We start from the raw sequence: 21,680 nt of genomic DNA on the forward strand, positions 1-21,680 counted from the left end.
GTTGTGAAATGCCACACCTGCTTCCTGGAGAGAGCGACCCTCCTGTAGGTATTTAACTCCAACCCTGTTCCTGGAGAGAGCCACCCTCCTGTGGGTTTATGCCAACCCTGTTCCTGAGAGCACCCTACTGCCAAAACCTAAAGGAGGGTAGCATCTCAGGAACAGGGTGGAAGCCTCTGTATCCTAGACAGTATATGATAGATAAATCACACACAAGGTCTGTGTGTTGTTTTCTATTCAGAAACACCATCGGTACTACTAGTATATAAAATAATGATTTCTCTTAGTAGTTACTGGTAATGGTCATAAAGAGACTATACTATAGATTAGAATAGATAGATACATTTGATTTCATGATCTACACACTCCAATATACTGTAGATGTTATCTTGAAAATATATGACTCAATATAGACAACCAAACAAAAATACTAAACTAGAATCACAAAACCAGCAGTCTACTTAGTACATAGACAACAACCCAACAACAGCATACAACTCTCTAAGAATGCTGGCAGCCAGATCTTCCACATGTTTTAATATGCTGTGTAGCATCTGCTGTATATATACCCAGATTTAGAAAGTGTTGAGTCATCAGACAGCCTACTGCTATGCGACACAACAGGCAGTGTAACACTATAAAGAGCTGGCATTCCTTGACCTGGACATGTCTGCACGTTGTGCCGGCGTGCGTGGCAGTGTATGTGTGTGTTAGCCGAGCATTGTGTTTCTGAGGTGGGGAGTGCCTGGGCTAGTTGGTAGAGTGCACACAGACAGTGTGTCTTGTCATGTTCTGCGTACTCTTATGTTAGTGGCCTCTATGTCTGACTGCGGGAAGGGGCGAACCGGGGACAGCTATCACATACTCAGCTGAGAGCAGCAGCTAGCCGGATGGGGTTCTTGTTGCTGGCCTCCCAAGTCTTTTGTATACTTCTTAGTGATCTCCTTCTTCAGTGTCTAACTATGAAGTCGAAATTTACAGCCCTTGGTTCTCTGTCGGTGGTTCCCATCATTTGTTTTAATTAAACCCTGAGTGAGCAGGTTATGCGCCCTCTGCCCACTGTTTCTCCAAGGAGTGTGTCGTACAGTCTCAGAGATTCCACCACCCTTTTATTTTAACTGACACTGCATCTGCACTGGATATACCCCATGGCTGCCTACAAATCGCTGATCCAAAAAATGGGAGACGTGGAACACTTGCAGTGGAAAACATGTTGCCTCCTTTTTCTATTTTCTCTGCCTCCTCATCCTCCCTCCTCTCTCTTCTCTCCATATCCTCTCTCTCTCTCTGATCCCCGATTCGAGCATGGGAAATGTTTTGGGACTGAGGCGCGATGTCTGGAGAGGTTTATTTTCTAGTCCCTACGATTCTTTATGTCATTTCACAAATCAAGGTGCGTTTTCATGTCATACTTGGATCTCCTGTCCCTCTACAGTGCCTATAGAAGAGAGGTGCGTGCTCCTCTCACTCCCAGGCATACAGTTTATTATTTAATATGTCTAATTGTTATACACATTTTACTCTAGCTTGAAACATTCAGCCATCCCAAACCAGCACTTCTTTCAGTCTGTTCATCGAGAAGAGGTTTACGTAGCAGACCCAGCGGCCTCACAGCAAACCACAAGGGGGATTTTAAAGATCCTATGAGCGTAGACTACCACAATCATGCCCAGTTCACATCTGCAATTAGGGACATAAGGACAGCAGGATGAAAACAGGTTGCGTCTGTCATCTAACACCGTCTTGTATCCCATGCTTGTTATATGGAGCCGCCATGCTAATAACATTCGTTTTTCCGATTACAATTTAATCTATTATACTTCAGGAACGACAGCAATAGATCTTAGACATTTGATGTGTTCTTAGAACAATGAGCATGTAATCCAGCTAAGGAATGATCTGATAAGATACTCATTAGACTGGTGTATGTTATTTGGACCAGGTTGTTCAGCGATCCTCTTTTGCCACGCTGATCTACTGCTTGTTTTTCTATTGCCAGGCCTTTAGAAGATATTCTTCACATTTAGTGCTCTCCAGAAATAGATTAAGTCTCATCTGGGTTTCTCTTACTCGGTGAGTGAATCACTATGGCTACATCTAGGAAGAGAGAGTGCCTGTTCCATCATCCATTTCACAAAGACTTCTCTCACGCTTCCTCTTTCTCTCTCCCACCTAGCAAATTGAGTTAAGCTATACAGTGTGTTTGTTTAGTGCTTGCTGCTTCTGTACTTAACCCCACAGATTACAAGGGCATGCTGTTATAATGCAAATGCAATGGGCGAAACTGTAATATCCATGAAATAGAGATGAACAGTGCTCTCAAGCCCACCCAGTCCGAGGAGAAATCTTACTTGTTATTCACCAAACATCTCTTCACAACCAGGACCTTAATGAATCACAGAGAGTGAAAAACCTGGAACTTAGCCGAAGCAGGGATCCCATGGGGCTAGCTCTGCTCACCCAGAGACCACATCTCACTCACCTCTAAACCCCACCTCACCACAGGAACAGCCAAGAGGGCCACATTGATAAGCTCTACAGGTAGTCCTCCAGTGCCCATTGTGAGCCCTTATCTCAAGATGAACCAAGTATTTACACGTTTCTTCATAGAGAGAAACCATGCTGGGATATGTGTATGACACTATGCGTTGGCACTGACAGGGATCTTGACCCGACTAAACTACCTTAGCCACAGTTAATCCAGATTTCATGTTATGTTTTAGATGCCACAAGGAAGGGTGGATTCGTATTTTGGAGTGGGAAGGAAAATTTTTTTATGATTCAGAAATATCTCAAGCTTTTGCTTAAATTTAGATAGTGTGTCATCAACCTATTTAATACTCCCTACTGCTTACCTCTCTATCTCAGGATTTTAAAATCGTTCTCTGCCTCAGTTTTAAGGGTCATGACTAAAGATACATTGTTGTGGGTTAGCAGGTGGTGCATGTGCTTCAAAAAACCTATTGTGTCCTTTCGGGAAAACTAAAAAACATTTTTTTCCTTTTGTTTACTTCAAGATCATTTATAATATGTCCTGTGTTGCAATAGTTTCCCTTGGTTCGTTTTAAAGGATGAAAAAGCACTTCTGTGATCAGGATCGGGAAAGTCTAAAAACAAACAACACATTTTTTAAATGTAAACTTAGCTTTAAAAAAAACGACATCAAATAACTATCTCCCCATTAAATAGAAACCCAGTCTGTTTGTCATCACAACAACCCGCTCGGGATCCTATTCCCCTCACTCTATTCCAATCCAGAGTCAATCCAATGAGTACGTCCCAAATGGCACCCTGAATATTCCAAGGATATTAGCCTACACTACTTTTGAAACTAGGGTTGCCAAAAATAGGCACTATGTAAGGGAATATGCTTCCATTTGCCGGGACAGTCTATTGAGCTATCTGTCGTTGTCCAAGCCTGGAATTCCATACGCCTTTGGAAAATAACATCACTTCGACAGATGCCAAATGAGGTTAAATGGCTATTTGGCATAAAAAGTTGATTCGGTCATCATTCCTTTTGAAGGTCAGCTCATCATTCAGATAGAGAGGAGGCGAAGGAATTAAATAGTATCCATAGGAATTCCACTTGTGTTTTCATGCTCGAAAAAGCACAGAGAACATAAATTAATGGTCATGGTCCGTTTAAACATGTGAACTATCAGCCGGTGCTCTTTACAGTATGAGGAGGTCTATAGAGCATGAGAGAGCTTAGAAAATAGTTGGGAGGGAGATCTGAACTCTCGAATGAAAGGTGGATGGAGGTGGTCATAGCGAAAATGTCTATGAAAACTCCAGAGACGGAGCAGGTGGCCCACAGTTTGCCTTGAATGCCTGAGCCAGTAGGCCAGAGCACGGGAGGCCTGTGTGGCAATTATGGACAGAACAAGGCCTCCCTGCTATGCGGTCAGTGCGTACCATATGCCTTCATGGGTATGCTGGCTGCTTTAGACTTAAGAGTGATCAATCCATTGCTGGAGGCCTCATTAATTATCTCCTATGAGCATATTCGAGCAACTATCTTTATACCTCTAAGCCACTTATCAAAAGAAACAGTCCAAGAAAGGCTCAATAGATCCACACCTCTAAACCAACTACCCAAAGAACTCCAAGAGGTCACTTAGGTCACTCATGATCTGAATGTAAATATATCTGGTATATCAAGAATGGCCACCACTCAAAAGCATCCAGCAACTTGACACCAAATGTGGGAAAATCTTGGAAATCAACATGGCCAGCACCAATTGGAACCTCGACACCATTATAATCCATGCCACCCAATGAGAATTGGGACTTTTTGGAGGGCGAGGGGTGCAAACTAAAATATTTAGAAAGTTCCTCCATTTGAACACTCAGTGTAAGGTCCTCATACCTCTAAACCACTACACTAATAAGAACAGTTCCAGAAGTCAACTATGTCCTTCATTCTCTAAACCATCTAACACAAGGAACAGATCTAGGAGTTTCAACTAGATTCCTCATACCTCTTAAAATCAAATCTAACCCAAAACAGTCAATGTCAACTTAGGCCTACATAACCCTATATTAAAACACTACACGAAAAGAACACAGTCCGGATCAACTAGGTACTCAATCTTCAAAACCAACCACAAAAACAGTCCAGACCAACAGTCCTATACCTTCTAAACCACTACAAAGAACAGTTCCAGATGGCAACTTAGTTCCTTCATTACCGGCAGAAACAAACTAACACAAGAACATACAGCAACTCCCCCCCCCCAATTACCCACTGCTAGGTACTCTCTGTATCCACCAATAGTGCACAGTTAAGTAACCTCTACCCACAATACTAACCTCAATAAAAATAGCAAAATAAAAAAAAAATAAAACAGGCGCTGGGCATTGTGAGTATCGTAAGTGACACAGGAGTGGACGGGGAGGTGAGAAGGGCTGAGGCCGGTGGTGAGGCGCGGGACAAGAGAGCGACGCGGGAGGGGGCGTCGAGCGCCGGGAATACGAGAGATGGACGGTATAGAAGAATTAAAAACAAGCTCTGGGCGGATAGAGGGATGGACAATAGAGAGATTAAAACAGACCAACATGACCGTCGCGCCTCAGGTACGAGGGAGTGGAGGTGAAAGCACCACTATTTACCTAGCCACACACTAGTGTTTAGCAAATTCTGAACAATCCACAGCGGTTTGTGAGTCCTGCTCTTCCTGCAGCTGCATGTTTCAACTCGGTGGACACCCACACACACACACACACACACACACACAACCACACACACACACACACACACACACACACACACACACACACACACACAGCGCGCGCGCGCGCGCACGCAGCAAAAATGTAAACTGTTAGGATTCAGGCAATTCAAAAGGACAATGACTACGAAAAACTAGACTAGACTGTCTTTTTACTGACTTGCAACGCCTACGGGCGACTTCTGCAGATTAGAGCTGGGCGATATCGACAAAAATCCATATCGCGATGAATTGTTGTCACGCCCTGGCCTTAGTATTCTTTGTTTTTCTTTATGTTTTTTTAGTTAGGTCAGGGCTGTGACATGGGAATGTATGTGTTTTTGTAGTGTTTCTAGGGGTAGTTGTCTAGTTATGTCTATGGCTGCCTAGATTGGTTCTCAATTAGAGGCAGCTGTGGTTCATTGTCTCTGATTGAGAGCCATATTTAAGGCAGTCATAGGCATTGGGGTTTTGTGGGTAATTGTCTGTGTCTATGTTGCATGTTTGCACTTAGTCTTTGATAGCTTCACGTTTGTCTGTTTGTTGTTTCGTTGTCCTTCTTCTAATAAAGAGAAGATGTATTTTCCACACGCTGCGCCTTGGTCCTCTCTCTCTCCCATTGACGATCGTGACATGTCTGAATTGATGGGATAACGATAAATAGAACAATAGGTTTATAACATTAATGTGCTGCTTTTTCTTATTATCCTTTCAACTACTACTATTGGTTCGATGGTTGTAGCCATCAATTGTCCCATTATTAGCTAACTTCTTTAATTACAAACGTCATTTCTGTAGAATAGGCTACTTATTGTAAAGAACGATATCAGCAAAATGCCTGCGATAAGTGCTCGGTATGGTCGGTGTCGATAATTTACCATCCATCCCGCCAATCTCTACAAACCCATCTAATTTTTTTTCATTTACTGTATAAAGTTTGGTTACAGTAGACCCTCATTTACAGGTCACTCACTGTAAACAGAATACCACACTTTTCTTGAGACTGAGCTCACTTGGTCTAATGCGGAACAGTGAAGTCCTCTGTAAAATATCAGTGGTAGGTAAGGGGACCAGAACATCTGTTTAATAACGGCTTTCATAGATAAGATTGGGTGTCAATGAATCCTTCGCAAGCAACCGACCCACACTCACATTGAGACTAGGCCTAAATGCTTAGATGTTTAGACAAATAGCTCTTAGAGGCACCTCTGTCAACTTCAGCCAAACACAAGACAGCCCTTACTCCTCCATAGCCTCCAACATTATCATACTGGAGTGTGCACGTTTGTGTGCGTATGCTCGTGCACATTCATGAAGTGGTATCAATTAGGTGCAGGGACACGTGTTCCTCTGTCTCTCCCGTGCCTTCTGTTTAACCCAATAATCACAACCACGTGTATGGACAAAAACCTCCGGCACGAACGCAGAAACAAAACCACGACAGACTCGACCTCCGTTATGACTAACATTTCCACTCCCCGCTTCCARAACCTTCAGTTGCGGTCGTGGAATGGGAAACCTGCTGTGTATGTCCTTCTGGCTTTCTTACCGCTAAATGGATGATGGACCAGGACTTCCAAGGCACACCAGAATAGCTGTTATGCCAGACAGAGGAGGCTGGTGAGAGAAGCTGTAGGTGGAYGGGCTCATTGTAATGGCTGGAATGGAATCAATGGYACCAAACACATGGAAACAACGTGTTTAGCTCCATTCYATTRATTCCATTCCAGCCATTACAATGAGCCCGTCYWCCTACAGCTTCTCTCACCAGCCTCCTCTGATGCCATAGGTTTAGACAGTAGACCATTGGCTGTGTACGATGCATGTCCTCTGCATTAGATGAGTCACTCTAGGCCAAGCATGACTATTTAATGGACCGCTGTCTGTGTGTGTGTGTGTTGTTGCCAGCTGCATAAAGATTTACTACCAGAAAAAATGTGTTTTGTAGATTTTGAGGCAGAGGGACTGTGACAGATGAGGGAATGCAGAAGAAAAACAAAAGGTCCTCGAGAAAAATGAAAGCAGAAGTTAAAGAATGAATGAARTACGAGGAATGAAAAGACGTAGACTATCTACTGAGTGACAACAAAAACTTGACWTGAAGGGTAATAATGGAAGTCAAAATAGATTCACCGTCCTTCCTTCACACTATTTCTCTCCCTGTCACCATCTTACTATCCCACTCCGCTGTCCTTCCTTCCCACRCACGGCCTCAGATCCCCATGCCAAATACCACAAAACCGTGTGTTTCTTTTATCCTAAAGAACTCCTCAGCTATCCGCGAAGCAGCCCTGTGTTGCTTGTTATGAATACATCCTTAGAAATCAGCCGAGCGTCAAGTTTCCCACTTCAACCCCCAACAGCCTTCTTTGATCTCGGGTCTGCAAGGCCACCGTTTTCCCTCCTACACCTGCTAGTGATACGCACGCACGGAATGCACGTGCACGTGCACACGCCCCCACACACACTGTCTGCAGCAGTCAGAGCAGCTCAAGACCTCGCTAGCGCAGTTAAACGCATCAGCTTGTCACGTGTGCTCCCTCTCCGGCCTCTAGGTCACCAGGCTGTTCGTTAAGGTGCACACCTGTCACCAGCGTTACGCGCATAATGACACTCACCTGGACTCCATCACCTCCATCACCTCCTCCATCACCTCCTGGACTCCATCACCTCCTCASCTGGACTCCATCATTACCWGCCCTTTATATGTCACTCCCTTTGGTTTCTTCCCCAGTCGTCATTGTTCCTGTTTTTCATGTCGGCGTGCTGTTTGCGTTTCTTGTTTTGCTCATTTATTTATTTTAAAGTATTCGCTCCCTGAACTTGCTTCCCGACTCTCTGCGTACATGGTTACACAGCCGCACTTATCGTCACCTTAAAGTGGCCATAATATCCATCTAAGCTACCCAACCCGCCATCGTAACAACCTCTTTCAAACGTTACAGGAGTAGGAGGTGTACAGAAGTGTGTGAATTCTAGATGTGACTGGCTATCCCCTACGGGACCTCTCCCTGGCAGAGTGTTACTAACAGAGCCAGCGGTGGAGAAAGAGCAAGGGTTTTAGCTCACGCAATGAAAACCCATTTGGGTGACCGTGCAGTCAGGTCCAGCACAAGGACAGAGGGACAGACGGACGGACGGGGGTGGAGGGATACATAACACTGCAAACGMGCTTAGCCCTCACGCACACACAGCGGTCATTTCCGAAGCCCTTAGCAGCGGTCTTGATGATTCATAAGACTACAGCACGGCGAAGACGGAGTCAAAGTGACACTGTGCTCCTGGGCTACATGGACCACCTCTCTGGGTGAACAGTAGACGGTTCCTGTTAGCAAGACAACTGTGAGGCAACCTTATCGCAACATTCAGCTTCAGATGGCTTTTCCACGTGGCTAGTCTGTGGCTACAGCCAACTGCAGGATGAGTAGAACACTTTCTACTCTATTCATGTAGCCCATCGTTACTGTACTTCAACCTTGCGACAACCTTACTGAAACAYTCAGTTCAACATGTGATGAATGGATGTAACCAACTGCAGTTTGAACACACTCTGACACACTACTCTATTCATACAAGATAGGTAATGTATTATAACCTAACTGCAACCTTATCACAACGTTCAGCTTCACTTATGGCTCCAGAAGTCCAGAACACACACACTACACACTGCACACTGCACTATTCAAACATACTGCACCCTTCTCTCCCCCCTCAAGACGAGTATAAGCATATACTGTAGACTAATATGTCTTGCTGGGCATCTCTCCACCGGCCATTATATGATTTAAGGTGTGATTATGACTTGTTGGCGCCAAGGCACTACGGTATTCCCCCTGCTTCCGCCTGATCCAGGTCAGCCTTTATTAGGGGTCGTAACAGCTGTTTGTCCTTTGCACATGAACCTGTGAGGCTGCTAGCCGCGTGTGTGTGTGTGTGTGTGTGTGTGTGTGTGTGTGTGTGTGTGTGTGTGTGTACAGTTGAAGTCGGAAGTTTACATACACCTTACAATACATTTATAGCTCATTTTACAATTCTGAATTTAATCAAGAAAACCATTCCTGTTTTAGTTCAGGTGATACCATTTAATTTTAAGATTGGTGAAATGTCAGAAAATAGTAGAGAGAATGATTTATTTCAGCTTTTACATTCTCAGTTACTATTCGGCATGGGTAGAAGTTTACATACACTCATTAGTATTTGGTAGAGCATTGCTCTTTAAATTGTTTAACTTGGGTAAACGTTTTCGTAGTCTTTCCAGTAACTTCCGATAGTGGGTGAATTTGGCCATTCCTTCTGAAAGAGCTGGTGTAACTGAGTCAGTGTTGTAGGCTCTTGCTCAACACGCTTTTTTCAGTTCTGAACAAATTGGCTATAGGATTGAGGTAGGGCTTTGTGATGCGCGACTCCCAATCCTTGATTTGATGTCCGTTAAGGCGATTTTGCCACAACTTTGGGAATGTATGCTTGGGGTCATTGTTCCATTTGGAAGAACTCATTTCGACCAAGCTTTACTTCCTAACTGAATGTCTTGAGATGTTGCTTCACATATATCCACATAATGTTCCTATGCTAGCCATCTATTTTGTTGAAGTGCGACGCAGTCCTCGTGAGCAAGCCCGCCCAAATGATGCTGCCAGCCCGTGCTCACGGTTGATGTGTTCTTCGGCTTGCAAGCCTACCCACTTTTATCTCAAAATAACGATGGTCATTATGGCCAAACAGTTCTATTTTTTGTTCTCAAACCATAGGAAACTTGTCTCCAAAAAAGTACGATTTTGTTCCATGTGCAGTTGCAACACGTTGTCTGGATTTTCTATGGGTTTTGGACAGTGGACTTATCTTTTGCTGAGGGCTTGTCAGGTTATGTCGATATAGGACTCGTTTTACTGTGGATATAAATACTTTTTGTACCTGTTTCGTCCAGCATCTTCACAAGGTCTTTGCGTTGTTAGGGATTGATTTGCTTTTCGTACAAAGTAGCGTATTGGACGGTGGTGATCAATGGTGTTTATAGCTTGCGTACTATGTTTTTTACAGAGTGAACATGGTATTCGGCGTTTGGAAATTGCTCCCAAGATGAAACGACTTGTGAGGTCAATCATTTTTTGGCTGAGGGTTCTTGGCTGATTTCTTTTGATTTTCCCATGATGTAGCCCGCAAAGAGCCTGAGTTTGAAGGTGTCCTTGAAATACTCCACAGGTACATCCCTCATTAGTACTTCATAATGTCTATAAGCCTATCAGAAGCTTGAAGCCATGATATTATTTTCTGGAATTTACCAGCTGTTTAAAGGCACAGCAAACTAGGTATGTAAATCTCTGACCCCCTGGAATTGTGATAGAGTGAATTATAAGTGAAATAATCTGTCTGTAAACAATTGTTGGAAGAATTACTTGTGTCATGCACAGAGATGTCCTAACCGACTTGCCAAAACTATAGTTTGTTAACAGACATTTGTGGATTGGTTGAAACGATGTTTCAATGACTCCAACTAGGTATGTAACAACTTCCGACAATGTTTTGTGTGCGTGTCATGTTCGCTGCTGCGTGGGATATTGACAAGCCTTTCCATTAGCGACGACGGATGTGTAGTGTTATTTATCACACCTGAATAGGACCTGTTTCAATGTAGATCAAGGTAATTCCCATGTAACGGAATTAAACTGTATGCCAACAAAAAACATTGATTTCAAAGTTTAAAACAGTACAACTCTTGCACAAGGCTACTGTTAACAATTATACGAATTTTTACAAAAACACATTTACTGGAAGAACAGTGCAGAGGCAAAGTTTGGTGAAGAAAATTTGGTAAATCTCGCTCAGTTTTTGTGACCAGTTTCCCAAAAACTCTTAAATATCGACTCAGATTAGATTAAAAGATCTCTGCGAAAGAATGGGTGTCAGCTATGAACATGGACACGCACATTGGAAAAAATCTTACGAACTACAGTAAGTGAAGTGGATTTACAACCGGTAACAGACTGTGGAGACGGAATTTCAGCATGGGTCCTGGATCTACAAAAGAATGTAGACTCATAGATATGAATGTTATTGGTCTTCATGGTGATGCATCCTAAATAGGTTTCACAAGGTAGAATATGCAATATCTTACAATATTTGGGTATATTGTACAGACTGATTATGTTTATGAGCTGCACCATCAAGACACATTTGGTTGATCTGGAACAAATTGAACCAATTACATAGATGTACTATGTTCAAAGTTTGGACATCAAAGTAAAGCACATTAGAGTACAGTACAGTATAGTTCAGTACCGTATAGTTCAGTACCGTATAGTTCAGTACAGTAATGTTCAACACAGTATATTCAAGCAGAGTATAGTTCAGTACAGTTCAGTATAGTATAGTCAAGTAGAGTATAGTTCAGTGCAGTACAGTATATTCAAGTAGAGTATAGTTCAGTATAGTATAGTCAGGTAGAGTATAGTGCAGTGCAGTACAGATCAGTATAGTATAGTTCAGTACAGTATAGTTCAGTACAGTATATTCAAGTAGAGTATAGTTCAGTACAGTATAGTTCAGTACAGTATAGTCAAGTAGAGTATAGTTCAGTGCAGTACAGATCGGTACAGTATAGTTCAGTTCAGCACAGTCAAGTAGAGTATAATTCAGTGCAGTACAGTTCAGTGCAGTACAGTTCAGTGCAGTTCAATACAGCATAGTTCAGCACAGTCAAGTAGAGTATAGTTCAGTGCAGTATAGTTCAGTGCAGTACAGGTCAGTGCAGTACAGTTCAGTACAGCATAGTTCAGTACAGTCAATTAGAGTATAGTTCAGTGCAGTGCAGTACAGTTCAATACAATACAGTTCAGTACAGTACAGCATAGTTCAGTACAGTATAGTCAAGTAGAGTATAGTACAGTATAGTTCAGTACAGTACATTATAGTGGACTCAACTCGTGTGGTCTACTGTGTACTGTAGTGAACTCTATTACACTTTGTTCTACTTTAGTACTGTACTGACCTAAACTCTACTTTTCTTTACTGTACTGAGCTATAATCTACTCTACTTTTCTGTACTGTGCTCTACTTTACTGTAATGTACTGTACTGTGCTGTCCAAACTTGTGAAACATAGACATCCATGATTGGTTAAGATTTGGTCCAGACCGGACCAAATCTGAACCANTACTGTAATGTACTGTACTGTGCTGTCCAAACTTGTGAAACATAGACATCCATGATTGGTTAAGATTTGGTCCAGACCGGACCAAATCTGAACCAGTCAAGGTTGTCTATGTTTGGTCCAAATGAAAGCCGGTCCAAAGGTCTGTAGATGTTGAAATCAAGGCTTGTCGGGACTGGACCAAAAAACGRCATTTGTGGACATTGAAATCAAGGCCAGGGCGGAATGACCACAGAAAGAGAAAGAAAACTGTAATGAGCTGAACATAACAGTATGCCAGTGGAAGGAAGGACTGTAGCAGGTGACCCAACTGTGGTTTGTGACTACTACAATTTCTCCTCGTARCCAATWAAATTKCAGAAATTCCGTTACCAAATAATTAATAGAATTTCGGGAATAATAGGTAACAGAATTTCACTTTTATCACTTAATAGTTAATTAACATAAAAACACTATAACTAATTGATAGGTCTACCKTTACTCATTACTTCTGTGAACTTTCATTATCCTCCCTCCTCAAGAGGGAGCGAAATTTGAAAATATTTAATGATCTGTGGGGTTTTTGGTTACTGAATTTCAAGGCACAAGGCAATGTTTCATAAAGGTATACTTCGGGATTTTGGCAATGGATCCAGTATGAAGGAAGTTAARAGATAATTTCGYRAGCCAATGCACTTACCTAGTGTTAGGCCATTGTCTGGAAGGCTATGGTATCTACTAGCATGCTAGCAGTTACCATAGACTTCCAGTCTTTGTGCTAACACTAGTTAGCAAATGCGCTAATGCTAGTTAGCGACTTCCATCAAACTGCACGCAGAGACATACGATTTTTATCCACAAGTTCATCTGGCTCTGGGGAAGCAGAWAAAGGGCTGAATTTCCAAAATCCTGAAGTGTCCCTTTAAACTTACAGAAGGAAAAAATATATTTCCTAAACTAAATACAGGTGTTGATATTAGTTGCCAGAAGTCTTTAGTTTTACATTATTGGGTTTCGATGTAATTCTAATACCTCTAAAGACTTTTTCGGCTCGATGTTTCGTAAGACCCGTTCTCCATCTGTTTGACAAGAAATCAAAGCCTTTGCTTATTCCAGTTTCTAAAAAAGATAGACGCTTAGATTTCATTTGACGCCCAACTTGATACGCTCCTATAAACTTCACATGTTGGTGCTCATGGATCCTTTTCCATGGAAATGCCCTCAACTCTGACATGTAGGCTCAGTATGGACATGGTGCCTTGGAGTAGCCCTCAGTGGTCAGGTAGCCTGCATGTGTGAGGTATGGTAGGATTCAGTAGTGTTGCATAATGTATAGTCTATTTTATTTGTCAGGCGCTGTAGTGAAGTTGAGGGTTTAGTTTCTCAACTTTTATTTGACCAAAAAAGTATCTTTAGGTTACATTTAGAACCTATTTTTTTGGTGTGAAGTAGCCTACTGTACGTATGATMATTTTATGAAGTAGGGCAGTGGTTCCCAAACCGTGGGGCGCCCTTTCAACTTTTTTGTGGATTTTTACATTCCAATCTCATCAGATTCATGGAGGGGATCGATATCTGTGAGTGCTAGGCGTAAAAACGGTATCTCTCTTAGTTTCGCTAATGCACTCAGTAAATCACTGAACGCTAGAGCTGGCATGGAAAGATCCTTTTCCCACTAGGCCTTGTTTCATGCTGCTGACCCCAGTGCCCTAGCATGCCACAACGCTCTCAAATACGTCACCAAAGAAGCCAACGAGCTGGACATCCGAGGCCTGAAGTCCCTTTATTTCCCATCTCGCCTGCTCGGCTATCTCTCCCCCTCATCTCTCGCCATCACCCTGAGTTACCAGTGTGGAGAGACACAGGACAGCTGTGTCCAGTGTGTGTGTGTGTGTGTGTGTGTGTGTGTGTGTGTGTGGGTCAATAAAACCGTGGATCCCCCCAAAAGGATTCTCCCTTACTGGCGAGTGTCCCAGTCTGTCTCCTCTACCCCCCACCTCTCCTCCCTCACTCTCTCTCGTTTCCCACTCCCTCATTATCCCCCTCTCTCCTGGCCCCCGGAGGAAGAAACACAACACGTACACAACACCACCACCTCCCTAAGGCTCAGTTCGCACATATGGTATGTGTTATGAAGACACACACACACACACACGCACACAATTATCAGCGAGGCATCCAGATTTGTCATCGCTAAAGCACCACATGAAAGTGAGCGTGAAGATTAGCTAGCGTGCTGGTCGGTCTTCACAGCAACCCCGTCAGCCTGGCAGCCATCATTAAAGAGCGCCACGTCAAGGCTTTTGTGTGGTCACAGAACCACTGACGAATGAAGACTGCRCTGGAGGAGGACACACCAGGTGCATACCAGAAGAGGCTGTCAATTCTCGTCTCCTATTCTTCATCAATCAGCCAAAAGTACAAGATAAGCCAAAGTAATATAGCAGAGGAGGCCTACCCATGGAATATACTGGAACCTGTCCAGTTTTCTTCATGTCAGCGCAGCTGCAGAAGTCAAATTCATTCACCACTGAGATGAACCCATTGACCTGGTCAGGCACCACAGTGCGGTGAGCTGGTGGTTAGCCTATATCGTGTACTATCAACCAGCAGATCAATATCACCATAAAAAGGTTTCTATACCTGCATAAGYGTCCTCTGCTCACAGCTGCATCGCGCCATATGGACACTCATCGACGTGATCGATTGTGTTCCTCTCTCAGCCTTTCCTTCATGTCAATCAAATTATGGGACACTTACCGACTATCCTTGGGATAAATCGCGCTTGTTGCACATATAACATGCATATGAAGCACATATAGGTGATTTAAATTGATCACTCTCAAGCCTAAATGTCGAGCTGACCCTTCGGGCTGACCTTTTACAGTAGCTGACTGTTGAGAGTGAACATGGGTCTATTGCGCAACAGGGGATCTACCTGCCCAGCAAAACACAGGCTAGCCCGACATGTTGAATGAAATTACAGGGTGTTAATGGGTGTAAACTATTTTCTGCATAGGAAATGACCCCGTGGCCCTGTGGCTAACGTGAGAAGGAGGAGGGAGGGTCCAGCTCACAGTGCTTACTCAGGCAGCATCCCAAATGGTGCCCTATTTCCTATGTAGTGCATTACTTTTGACCAGGGCTCTGGTCAAAAGTAGTGCACTACATAGGAAATAGGGTGCCATTTGGGACACARCCCCTGGGTCTTAGTGGTCAAAATAGCTCTAGGCTAAGCTAGCTCCGGTTCACACCCACAGTCCTGTTGTCCCCGTCAGGCAGCGCTGAGTCGGCCCGACTCGGAGACAACAATTACGGTCTAATTAGGGAGATGAGCAGCAGTTTAACTGGGTTCAACGTTTAATCGCCTCCCCCGGCCGAGGCGGCCACCGGTGAGATCCAGGTCATACCGCCTGCCTGGATGACTGGGAGACTGACTGACAAGGGCTGGGTATAAATACTACACTAAAGCCATGCCTTGAGACAAGTGTATCCACATGGGTGAAGTGGTGTCTTGGCTTGCACTGATGTAGAGTCAGAGTATCAGATAACAGTCATCATGTCTKTTATATGAAGTGAAAAGGAAACACTGACTGTAGATCAGAGCTAATATGGGGTTAGTGGATCATACACCAGTGAATATATCTGTGGTTTATGTGAGGCCAAAAGGGACAACTCACTGTAGATCAGAGCTTAGTAGCTGTTTATCATCGAGACAGACCTGGAAGGACCTTTGTTCTGGGTTGTGGCTTGCTGGTTGTGTTTGACACTATAGTTTAATGAGCGGTTTACCTCCTAGTGTGTGTGTGTGTGTGTGTGTGTGTGTGTGTGTGTGTGTGTGTGTGTGTGTGTTAGCGAGAGTGTGCACAGTGGCCCTGCCTGCCGCCTGGCTTAACAGTACTGTGTATCTCATCTCTCATCTCCAGTTTACACTGCTTCGTTGTTTACTAGGTCCAACAACCGTTCTTGAGGTGGCTTGTGAGCCAGAGCACTTTATTTGCCTGGCAAACGATGATGCTCCATACTTCTAATACCCTACTTCAGCCTTGATACACTCCAGTGAATATAAATAGTTTGGTAAATAACCTTCTCTTACAGCTTGATACTGTATTTACTGGCCATATGGCCTCCTTGGACCCAGCTGAACAAATAAAGATCTCAATATCTCTCTCGGTCTCTGCATGGCAGCTGGACTGTATTTGTGAAAGTTACGGGTTAGCGGAGGGAGGGAGATTGCCTGCGAGATATTGACATGAAGGCAGTCGCTGGTTGCTCCAGGTGAGTTTCCCAGAACGCAGCACGGAGAGAGTCTGAGACTGGGGCAGTTATTGAAAGTGGGCAGCGGGTGCAGACTAACTGCTGTGCTGTCTGTTAGGCTTTTCTGTGTGTGTGTGTGGGGGGGGGGGCTCCTCATGGGTACAGGAAATCCCCCAACGTCCCCACAAGGATAGTTAAACAAAGAAAATTAGCCCTCGTGGGACAAAGGATATTTTAAGCTTATGGGTAAGGGTTAGGGTTACAATTAGGGTTAGGGGTTAAGGTTAGGGGTTAATTTTAAGTCCCCACAAGGATAGTAAAACATATGCCGTGTGTGTGTGTGTATGTGCGTGTGTGTCACGCCCTGACCTTAGAGATCCTTTTTATGTCTCTATTTTGGTTTGGTCAGGGCATGAATTGGGATGGGCATTCTATGTCTTGCATTCTATGTTCATTTTTCTATGCTTTCTATTTCTTTGTGTTTGGCCGTGTGTGGTTCTCAATCAGAGGCAGCTGTCTATCGTTGTCTCTGATTGAGATCCATACTTAGGTAGCCTTTTTCCACCTGTGTGTTGTGGGKAGTTGTTTTCTGTTTTGTGTGAGTGCCTGACACTACTGTTGCGTTTTGTTCTACTTTAGTTTTTTGTTTCAGTGTTCAGGCTATATTAAAACATCATGAACACGTACCACGCTGCGCTTTGGTCTACTCCTTCTTCCTCAGACGAACATCGTTRCAGTGTGTGGAGAGAGAGAGAATGCATTTCTCTCCTTTGTAGCCCCTGTTCCCATATACACTGCCAATAATAATGTAGAGCTGTAACATAATACTGTAGCTACCTCTCAATGTGTCAGCTTTKGCTCAAAACCTCAGTTCAAGCCATAGCATGTCACAAAGCACTGCTCCACACCTATAGGATCAAGGAGACTGACATGACTTGAAAGTGGCAGCGGCACAGTATTTGCTCGACTGAAAAGGTATCTGGGTGGGTGTGAATCCTTTTGCTCTCCCAACTGTACAAGTGGGGGTTCACGTTACCCCCATACACTTTCAGCTTACTGGACGGAAACCCCGAAGACTGGATGGTCACTGACACAGAGACTCCGCCCATTTTCCCAATGGCATCATTTAAAATGGGAGGAGCTTGTTGTCGACTCTTCTAAGCACTGTATAACATACCCGTTTATTCTATATGGGTTGGAATGCCAAGGGTTGTGTGTGAGTGGGTGTGCACACAAGTTGGCCTCATTCACCTCAACAATTATTTTGTCAAACGTCTGCATGAAAGAGATGGAAAATGTTGAAACCACATGAGCTAGACCCTATATGCAATATGAGCCGTATGGGTGTAGATTGATGTAGCTGGCTGGCGCTGGGGTTGACTGAGAAATGTCTAAACTTTAGACCAGTCAGAGAAAATAGATTTACGCTTATAACACAACCCTAAACAAACAGGAGGAGAGGGTGCCAGCACTCTGAGCAATGTTGAGTTAAGCTGTCATTCAATAACAGAGAATTCAGTGACACAATTGACACAAGATATGCCAAAAGACAGATGTCAAAATGTTTGACCAGACGAAGAGTCGACAGGGTCGTTTATTTGGTTTGCTCTGCCGATTGTTTATTGGCTGACAACTAGAGAGAGTGAGAAACACCCCCTGTCCTCCCTCTCTTCTCCCTCCCTGCTCCCGGTCTCCCTAATCTGRCAACCACATCCCATACCCACTCTGGGGTCTCTGAGGGTGCTCCGCTGTTGCAGTTTCCTTCTGTCTCTTCCATGCGTAGTGCTGTGTGTGGGGGAGAAACTGTTGACATAGATCCAGGATCAGTGAGGTCTACAGTGCTTTCAGAAAGTATTCACACCCCTTGACTTTTTCCACATTTTGTTCTGTTACAAAGTGGGATAAAAAATAAATAAAAAATTGTCAACGATCTACACAAAATACTCTGTGATGTCAAGTGGAAGAAAAATTCTAACATTAATATATCTTGATTTGATAAGTATTCAACCTCTTGAGTCAACARCTCGAGCTAAGATTTGGCCTTGTGTTTTAGGTTATTGTCCTGCTGAGAGGTGACTTAATCTCCCAGTGTCTGGTGGAAAGCAGACTGAACCAGGTTTTCCTCTAACATTTTGCCTGTGCTTAGCTCCATTCCGTGTCTTTTTTATCCAGAAAAATCTTCCCAGTACTTAACGATTACAAGCACACCCATAACATTATGCAGCCACCACTATGCTTGAAAATATGGAGAGTTGTACTAAGTAATGTGTTGTATTGGATTTGCCTCAAACATAAACTTTGTATTCAGGATTTATTTGCTTTGCCACATTTTTTGCAGTATTACTTTACTGCCTTGTTACAAACAGGATGCATGTTTTAGAATATTTATATTCTGTACAGGCTTCCTTTTCACTCTGTCAATTAGGTTAGTATTGTGGAGTAACTACAATGTTGTTGATCCATCCTCAGTTTCCTCCTATCACAGCCATTAAACTCTCTAACTGTTTTTATGTCAAAATTGGCCTCATGGTGAAATCCCTGAGGTTTCCTTCCTCTCCGGCAACTGAGTTAGGAAGGACGCCTGTATCTTTGTAGTGACTGGGTGTATCGTTACACCATCCAAAGTGTAATTAATAACTTCATCATGATCATAGGGATATTCAGTGTCTGCTTTTTTWTACCCATCTACCAATAGGTGCCCTTCTTTGCGAGGCATTGGAAAACCTCCCTGGTCTTTGTGGTTGAATCTGTGTTTGAAATTCACTGCTTGWTTGACTGACCTTACAGGTARTTGTACAGTGCATTTGGAAAGTATTCAGACCCCTTGATTTTTCCCACATGTTGTTACGTTACAGCCTTATTTTAAACTCATCAATCTACACACAATACCCCATAACGACAAAGCAAAAACAGGTTTATAGAAATGTTTGTAAATGTATTAAACCTAAAAAAAAGAAATACTTTATTTATATACAGTGGAAGTGGGAAGTTTACATACACTTAGGTTGGAGTCATTAAAACCCGTTTTTCAAACACTCCACAAATTTCTTGTTAACAAACTATAGTTTTGGCAAGTCACTTTGGTGCGAAAAGTGCAAATCAATCCCAGAACAACAGCAAAGGACCTTGTGAAGATGCTGGAGGAAACAGATACAAAGTATCTATATCCACAGTAAAACGAGTCCTATATTGACATAACCTGAAAGGTCACTCAGCAAGGAAGAAGCCACTGCTCCAAAACGGACATAAAAAGACAGACTACGGTTTGCAACTGCACATGGGGACAAAGATCGTACTTTTTGGAGAAATGTCCTCTGGTCTGATGAAAAATAGAACTGTTTGGCCATAATGACCATCATTATGTTTTGAGGAAAAAGGGGGAGCCGAAGAACACCATCCCAACCGTGAAGCACGGGGGTGGCAGCATCATGTTGTGGGGGTGCTTTGCTGCAGGAGGGACTGGTGCACTTCACAAAATAGATGGCAACATGAGGCAGGAAAATTATGTGGATATATTGAAGCAACATCTCAAAACATCAGTCAGGAAGTTAAAGCTTGGTCGCAAATTGGTCTTCCAAATGGACAATGACCCAAGCATCCACAACAAAGTGTGGCAAAATGGCATAAGGAAAACAGAGCCATCACAAAGCCCTGACCTCAATCCTATAGAAAATGTGTGGGCAGAACTGAAAAGCGTGTGCGAGCAAGGAGGCCTACAAACCTGACTCAGTTACACAGCTCTGTCAGGAGGAATGGGCCAAAATTCACCCAACTTATTGTGGGAAGCTTGTGGAAGGCTACCCGACACGTTTGACCCGAGTTAAACAATTTAAAGGCAATGCTACCAAATGTTAATTGAGTGTATGTAAACTTCTGACCCACTGGATGTGAGAAAGAACTAAAAGCTGAAATAAATCATTCTCTCTACTTTATTCTGACATTTCACATTCTTAAAATAAAGTGGTGACACTAACTGACCTAAGACAGGGAATTTTTACTTGGATTAAATGTCAGGAATTGTGAAAAACTGAGTTTAATGTGATTTGGCTAAGGTGTATGTAAATTTCCAACTTCAACTGTAAGTACTCAGACCCTTTGCTATGAGACTCGGACTTGAGCTCCGGTGCATCCTGTTTCCATTGATCATCCCTGAGATGTTTCTACAACTTGATTGGAGTCAACATGTGGTAAATTCAATTGATTGGACATGATTTGGAAAGGCATTCACCTGTCTATATAAGGTCACACAGTTGACAGAGCATGTCAGAGAAAAAATCAAGCCATGAGGTCAAACTAATTGTCCGTAGAGCTCCGAGACAGGATTGTGTCGAGGCACAGATCTGGGGAATAATTCCAAAAATGTTTTGCCGCATTGAAGGTCCCCAAGAACACAGTGGCCTCCATCATTCTTAAATGGAAGAAGTTTGGAACCACCAAGASTCTTCCTAGAACTGGCCACTCGGCCAAACTGAGCAATCGGGGRAGAAAGGCCTTGGTCATGGAGGTGACCAAGAACCCAATGGTCACTCTGACAGAGCTCCAGAGTTCCTCTGTGGAGATGGAAGAACCTTCCAGAAGGAGAACCATCTCTGCAGCACTCCACCAATCAGGTCTTTATGGTAGAGTGTACAGACAGAAGCCAGTCCTCAGTAAAAGGCACATGACAGTCTGCTTGGAGTTCACCAAAAGGCACCTAAAAGACTTTCAGACCATGAGAAACAAGATTCTCTGGTCTGATGAAACCAAGATTGAAGACTTTGGCCTGAATGCCAAGCGTCACGTCTGGAGGAAATCTGTCACCATCCCTAAGGTGAAGCATGGTGGTGGCAGCATCATGCTGTGGGGATGTTTATCAGCGGCAGGSACTGGGAGACTAGTCAGAATCGAGAGAAAGATGAACGGAGTAAAGTACAGAGAGATCCTTAATGAAAACCTGCTCCAGAGCACTCAGGACCACAAACTGGGGCGAATGTTCACCTTCCAACAAGACAACGACTCTAAGCACACAGCCAAGACAACGCAGGAATGGCTTCGGGACAAGCCTCTGAATGTCCTTGAGTGGCCCAGCCAGAGCCCCGTTTGAAC

The 21,680-nt window shown here is 43.5% G+C and overlaps 1 protein-coding gene across 1 annotated transcript in view; it reads right to left on the bottom strand.

The window, feature by feature from the left end:
* si:ch73-335l21.1 (insulin receptor substrate 1-B) overlaps positions 1-21,680 on the bottom strand; it is a 93,159-nt gene that overhangs the window by 67,298 nt on the left and 4,181 nt on the right. The window lies entirely within an intron of this gene.

Source organism: Salvelinus sp. IW2-2015, linkage group LG37, assembly GCF_002910315.2.
Source record: "Salvelinus sp. IW2-2015 linkage group LG37, ASM291031v2, whole genome shotgun sequence".
In the NCBI taxonomy this organism is placed as follows: domain Eukaryota; kingdom Metazoa; phylum Chordata; class Actinopteri; order Salmoniformes; family Salmonidae; genus Salvelinus; species Salvelinus sp. IW2-2015.